The following is a 7,001-nucleotide window of genomic DNA, read 5'->3' as shown; positions in this document are numbered from 1 at the left end:
CGGGCTCCCGCCCCTGGCCCTGCCCACGCCCTTGCCGGTCCCTTTCAGCCCCACGAGCCCACGAGAGACCCGGGCAGTGTGAGTTTGACGCTTCTCGGCGGTCGGGGACCTGGCGAGGTGAGCAGCGCGCCCTTGAACTTGTCCCCAGTCTGCCTTGCGGGGGCACGTTAACTCCGAGGTGCAGGGGGCAGATAGGAGGGGCTCCCTCTCCGGGGCTGTGAAGTCCTGACTGCAGAAAGTTTTATTGCACTGTGGTCTGTGGAACTGCCTGGTTCTGGGCTGAGGATCGCCCGGGAGCTGCTGCATCCTTGTACCTGACAAGCACCAGTTGCCAGCTTAGCTCTCTCAGGAACTAGGGGCCACCTGTTAGAACGCGATGTTTGAATGGTGTCTATCTAGGTGTGCATGCACGCCTGAGGAATACGACTTGGAGGTTTCTCTGTAGTATCGAGTTCTGTTGTTAACATTTCAGAATTGAAATCTGTGGTGAGTGAAGTCATGGCATGATGCTCTTACTCTTCCCTTTGTTGGTCTTGTAGGTAACTGCGTGCATGAATAATAGGTAAATTATGCCCTACCCTATAATGAAATGTCTTTCCCCATGGAGTCCTTTAAACCAGGATACGGAGGATAACATTAAATGATCGCATCCCTACATAAAAGTGAAAGATGTTCAGGATTAAAAGATGGAAACATGGTTGAGACAGATGTATTAGGCAGCCAGGCCTGCAGAGGAAAATGAAGTTTTCTGAACTAGTGGCGAAATGCAGCACAGAAGGCTTACCTAAGGGTGGGCAGGAGCCAGGCTTGCAAAAACAGTAGCTTCTTCCTTTGCTGCAGCTGGAGTAGCCGGGTGTGTGCAGATAAGTGGCAGAGGAAGTGATTGTATACAGTGTAAGGCAGTTTGCGTCTGGAGAATAAAATGCCTTGGCAGGTTTTGCTTGAGTTAGGGATCTCTTGGGGGTGGCAGTGGCTCTCTGGTCCCCATTTTGCCAGCCTAACTCCACTTCAGGGCCACTACGGTCTCTGAAGTGCTGCCTGTATTGCCCCCTTCTCTTCTACCACCAGCTTTTAGCTTCCCCCTGCTCCTCAATCAAGTCTAGCGTTGAGCCTGGCCAGAGGCAGAGTTATGGTGGCTTGGGGAGAGAGAACTAGTGAAAGCAGAATTGTGGTCTAGGAGAGACCCAGAGGTGCGGTGGGATGAACCACTGACTTCCAGCCTAGAAAGCTCCCTAAAGAGTGGGAGAATAATGATCCAGGGACAGAAGTTCTCTGGGAAGGACAATAGGTGGTGCTTAGCAGTTTGTTTCTTGCTGAGGGTTTTAAGATTTTGTTGCTGTTGTTTGACCATAAGGGCATTTCCAGATGGGGTTGAGGGAGTATGGGGACTTCTCTGAAAAGTGCCCGCCCATTCACATTTTATTCCACTCCCTTACAGGTCTTCAAAAAGTAATTGGGGGCAAAGGGAGAGAGGAAAGGAGCTCTGAGGCTCTGCCATGCCATAGAGACATGGGACGGGGACAGTCTTGGGCAGAGAAGTTGGGTTTGAAAGCTGAAAGGAATGTTCTTCCTTTAGGTACAGATTCCAGCCTTTATTTTGCACAAAGGTGTTGAGACCACAGCATTCATATTTATTTAGTTGCTGATAACTTTTGCCGGATGAAGTTTACAAAGCCCCACCTCTTTTTATCTACATTTTATTATGAAAAAATTTAGACATACAGAAAAGTAACCTACTTCTCTTTTTATAAACTACTAACTCTCTCAAGACACAACCTTGTTCATTAAAATTAGAGTTTGAAATTCAGACATATGTGATCTGGCCCTGATAGAGCTTGTGTCCAAAGATGGCTAAGGACTAGATGTGTGAAGAATACTAAGATAGTGAGGGGGGAAATAGGGACTTATTCTTCTCTTTCCTAAAAATCTTAGACAAATCTCTTAATTGCCTTCTTTTTTTATCATTCTTAAAATGATAGTTTGATTCTATCACTCCCTTACTTAACACTTTGAATGAAATCCAGAGCTTATCAAAGCCCTATATGATCTGGCCTGTTTGACCTCATATGCTATCACTCTCCACTCCCTTACTCTTCCCTCTGCCTGAACACTGTCCCCTTAGTTACTTGCTTCTTTATTCAATTTATTCAGGTCTCTTCTCAAATATGACCTCTTCGATCAGGCCTCCCCTGATCACCTGATCCAGAACAGCCCTTTGTCACTCCCTGTTCTCTGACCTGCTTTATTGCACTTATTACTTGGCATTCTATAGTGTATATGTGGTGTTGTTTTTTTTTAATTGTCTATATATCCCCCACTTGAATATAAGCTCTGTAACGACAAGAAATTTTGTTGTATTCATGGCTATGCTCCTGTTTGGCATATTGTAAGCAATTAATAGATAATTGTTACTTAACACTTTGAATGAAATCCAGAGCTTACCAAAGCCCTATATGATCTGGCCTGTTTGACCTCATATGCTATCACTCTCCACTCCCTTACTCTTCCCTCTGCCTGAACACTGTCCCCTTAGTTACTTGCTTCTTAATTCAATTTACTCAGGTCTCTTCTCAAATATGACCTCTTCGATCAGGCCTCCCCTGATCACCTGATCCAAAACAGCCCTTTGTCACTCCCTGTTCTCTGGCCTGCTTTATTGTGCTTATTACTTGGCATTCTATAGTATATTTGTGGTTTTTTTGAATTGTCTATATATCCCCCACTTGAATATAAGCTCTTTAACGACAAGAAATTTTGTTGTATTCATGGCTATGCTCCTGTTTAGCATATTGTAAACAATTAAAAAATAATTGTTGAATTAATTAGATAAATGACACAAACAAGGCACTGACTCCCAAAGGGTTGCAGAACCCTTAGCAAAATGCTAGAAGTCCCTTTAGGTAATTCAAGTCAATCAATATTTTATAGGTAAATGATGATCCTGGAGATCAGTGGCCTCTTTTATCTTCATAGCACTTCTAAGCTGAATCCTTTGCTAGAGGCTGGGCCAGTTTTGACAAATTCACATCCCAAACAAGATATTAAAAATTTCAATCTCATAAATTTCCCTGTGCCCCTTCCTAGTCACTCCCATCATCCAGAAGCAACTTTTGTTATGACTCCTGTTATCATAGATTAGTTTTACATTCCTGAACATCATAGAAATGAATTTACGCATGGTACGTACTTTTGTGTCTTGATTCTTTTTGCTCAACATAATGTCTGTGAGAGTCATCCACGTTATTGAGTATATCAGTTCTTTTTTTTTTCATTCTAAGATAGCATTTCATCCTACGAGTATCCACCATGTGTTTATCCATTTTCTTATTGATGGAAACTTGTGTTGTTTCCATTTGGGGGCTATTTTGAATAAAGCTGCCCTGAGCATTCTTCCTGGATCTGCCTCATGTTGAGTCCTATGTCATTTATTTGAAAATCTGCTATGTGCCCCAGTGCTGAGAGAAGTACGGCAAGGTTATGGGGGGCTGTGACTGATGTGGCAGCCTGCCTGAAACCCAGCGAGTGCCTTTCCTAGACAGCTCTGTGGGTGCTGACCTGCCTCCCACTCTAGAAAACGAGTGTCCATGCAAATTGGAGAGCCCTCAGGTGCACTTTCAGTGTTTTTAGCTCCATAAAAGAGACTGTAGAATGCCTGCTGCCATTGCTGTTGTATTCCCCTCCTCTCAGCTTCCCACCCCTATACAAGTTGACTCTTATCAGTTACTGAGCATTATGCTATTGAGTTTAAATATTTATGAGTAAGAGTCTTGTTCAGAGACTGATAAAATATTTATGTGTTTCCATGGGGCACTGGTTTCCAGCTAGACTTCTCAAGGTGTTTTCTGAGATACTTGTCATAATCATGAGGTGCCCAGACAGAGGGAGATGAAGTGGCCTAAGGACATCCCGTGTTTTTGAACCCCACCTTGCAGAGCACCTTGCTTTCTAGGGAAGGGGAAGAATGAGCACACAGAAGAATGTGCATTCACAGTGTCTGGATCAGGAGAAAGACTGCATATGCTGTTGGAAATGGATTGAAAAAAAAGGGCGGGGGCTGTTTACTAGTATATTGTGTTCCTGAAGGTGTGAATCCAGAGAGGATAGTGGGGGAAAACTTGTTAGAAGGAAGAGCGACTAATTAAGCGGGATGCATTCATTCCAAATAGAAGAATGATGGAATCAGTCTTGTAAAAGACACCGTTTTTGTTTTGTTTTTTACACTGATATAGTTAAGGTCTATATAAGACAACTATGCTGAGAGCTATGATTAAGTTATCACACCTGCTATGAAAATATGGGGAAGGGATTGGAGGCTAGCCAGGGCTTCTAGGTGGGGGGTAGAGAGCTAACTATTCAAGAAGAATTGTTATTTTCCTCTAAGGCAGAGGTTCCTTCTGAGTCAAGTTCTGAAGGAGGTGTGGCTCTTTGGCAGCCGTAGTGTGGAAGGGCATTTCATGAAAGACAGAATAACTTGAGCAGATATTTGAGTCATAGTCAAGGTGCTGGTGTGGCTTGAATAAGGTAAAGAGGTGGGGAGGGTCAGGGGAGGGCAGGTTTGCAATATGAGATAAAGGCCAGCTGGTCAAGGACACAGCAGTGTGAACTTTAGTCTGTTTGTTGTAGGGAACCACGTAACTTTTGACCAGAGATTGGGTCAGATTTTGAGCAATTCTTGGGAGGTGCATCCAGCTCAGGCAAGGCCTTGAGGTCTGCTTATGTCCAAGGTGCTTTCAGAATATTCTCCTGTGTCCAGTGTAGTCTAGAAATTTTGTACAGTCTACTCTAAAGGAGATAGTCAAGGGGTGGGGGGTCAGATTCATTCATTATACTCCTGGAATTGGCCAGAAACAGATCTTACCAGTCACCTTCTTGCACCCCATAACGATGTATGTCACTCAGAATGCTCCAAGTCAAACGGAATTCATAGGCAGTATGCTACATCCTCCAGTCTCTGTCATGGCCACGTTGCCTCTGTGGAGGGAGTTATGAGCATCTAAATACTCCTCTAACACCTGAACCCCAAACTGGGTCAGTACACTTTAGACGTGGGTTGCTAAACAACAGAGGACTAAGAGATAAGGCTGGCAGACCATCCCTGTAGAACTCAGACCCACTTTGACTAAGCTCCTGGGCAGTGACTAGAGAGGGTTAAGGCCACGCAGACTGATAACATAGATGGGACTCCCCAGCTACCTTCCACATACGTTCTCCTTTCAGATGGTAGGTTCCTATTCAAAAGTGCCCCCCAGGATGTTTACTTTTTGACTCATAATGAAAACAGGGAGGCAGTGGGGAGGGATGGTAAGCCTATCAGTCATCTATACTTCATGAAGTTTGCAATACGGAAGAGATCCTTGTGGGAGTGATGGCTCTGGGGAAGTCAGTCTTCAGTGCTGCAGTGAGGAGCTTTGCATGTGTATAGATTAGCCAGAAAGCTTTGGAGTTCTGATGGGAAGAAGGGATTTCTTGCTGTGAGGACAGGAAAGGCTATGGGAGCGCCTCTACAAGAAACTTCATTATTCTGCCCAGGGCTTTGCTGGTTGGAATTACTCTCTTCCTGCTGTGGGTACCTATTCCAGAGTGACCGTGGCCATCCAGGAAAGAATGCTCTGGGCCTTCCCATCGCCATCTGTCTAGGCTGGAAAGTCAAACTGTCAGTCAGCCCTGGCAGCTCTCTGTCCTGATTTTCTAAGGGTAACTGGGGAGACCTGGAAGTGAATGCCCTAACTAGGGAAATAGTAAGGGCCTGAAGGGGTGGTCTGGACGGAAGGTGTGGTGAAGGCCGAACGTGCTGGTCTGACAAGACTCCAGACCACCATGGTCCTTCTTGGTTCTAATCTAAGATAGTCCTAATTTTCTGTGTGAAGTGGAGTCTCCCAGGGGCTGTAGTATTTCCTCCGAACAGGTGAACAGAATGCATGCTTAATTGAGCACCTTTTCCAAATGGACACTTCGATGATTCTGGTGATGGTTGCCTGCTTTTGGATATTGTAAGGATAAATCCAGAAAATCAAGTAAAGATGAAGCAGCCTAAGACAGCAAAGAATAGAGAGTTTTGAACTACTGGGATCTTAGGTACCCAATTATCTGCAAGTGAAAAACTGGATGAAAGAAGATCAAATAACTACCCATGAGAATCTTTACCTGCAAATATTGCTGATTTCCAAGGCAGCTGGGAGGAGAAAAGAGGGTGGAGACATAAAGGCTGCTGTCACTGTCAGTCTGAGGAATGTTAATACAGGCTTGACACACCAGAATATGTAGCCACATTAGAGCCATGCAGATGATAGCAGTAATATGCTGTACAAATCCTCACTTCCATACACTTTCTCATATTCATTCATAATATTAAGTATACTACAGGCCCGGTGCACAAAAATTTGTGCACTCGGGGGGAGAGGGGGTCCCTCAGCCCGGCCTGTGCCCTCTCGCAGTCCGGGACCCCTCGGGAGATAATGACCTGCTGGCTTAGGCCTGCTCCCGGGTGGCAGAGGGCAGGCCCAATCCCTAGGTGCAGCCCCTGGTCGGGCTCAGAGCAGGGCCGATTGGGGAGTTGGGGCGCCGCCCCCTGTCATGCACAGAGCAGGGCGGATCGGGAGGTTGCGATGCCACCCTCAGTCACGCTCAGGGTAGGGCCGATTGGGGGGTTGGGGCACCGCCCCCTGTCACACTCAAGGCAGGGTCGATGGGGAGGTTGCAGCGCCACCCCCTGTCACGCACAGAGCAGGGCCAATCAGGGGGTTGGGGAGCTCCCCCCTGTCACACACAGAGCAGGGCTGATCAGGGGGTTGGGGCGCTGCCCCCTGTCACTCACAGAGCAGGGCCAATCAGGGGGTTGGGCGCTGCCCCCTGTCATGCACAGAGCAGGGTGGATCGGGAGGTTGCGATGCCACCCTCAGTCACGCTCAGGGTAGGGCCGATTGGGGGGTTGGGGCACCGCCCCCTGTCACACTCAAGGCAGGGTCGATGGGGAGGTTGCGGCGCCACCCCCTGTCACACAC

At 46.6% G+C, this 7,001-nt stretch overlaps 1 protein-coding gene across 1 annotated transcript in view; it reads left to right on the top strand.

Annotated features, from left to right (window-relative positions):
* The first annotated feature begins 30 nt into the window (after positions 1–30).
* Positions 31–7,001, top strand: part of GPR156 (G protein-coupled receptor 156) — a 106,605-nt gene continuing 99,634 nt past the window's right edge. Inside the window, exon 1 of the mRNA XM_005875350.2 lies at positions 31–117. The gene's annotated coding sequence lies outside the window, so the exon portion shown is untranslated. The remainder of the gene's footprint in view (positions 118–7,001) is intronic.

Source organism: Myotis brandtii, unplaced genomic scaffold (assembly GCF_000412655.1).
Source record: "Myotis brandtii unplaced genomic scaffold, ASM41265v1 scaffold46, whole genome shotgun sequence".
In the NCBI taxonomy this organism is placed as follows: Eukaryota; Metazoa; Chordata; class Mammalia; order Chiroptera; family Vespertilionidae; genus Myotis; species Myotis brandtii.
The sequence above is the reverse complement of the archived record's forward strand: the minus strand, read 5'-3'. Positions and strand labels throughout refer to the sequence as shown.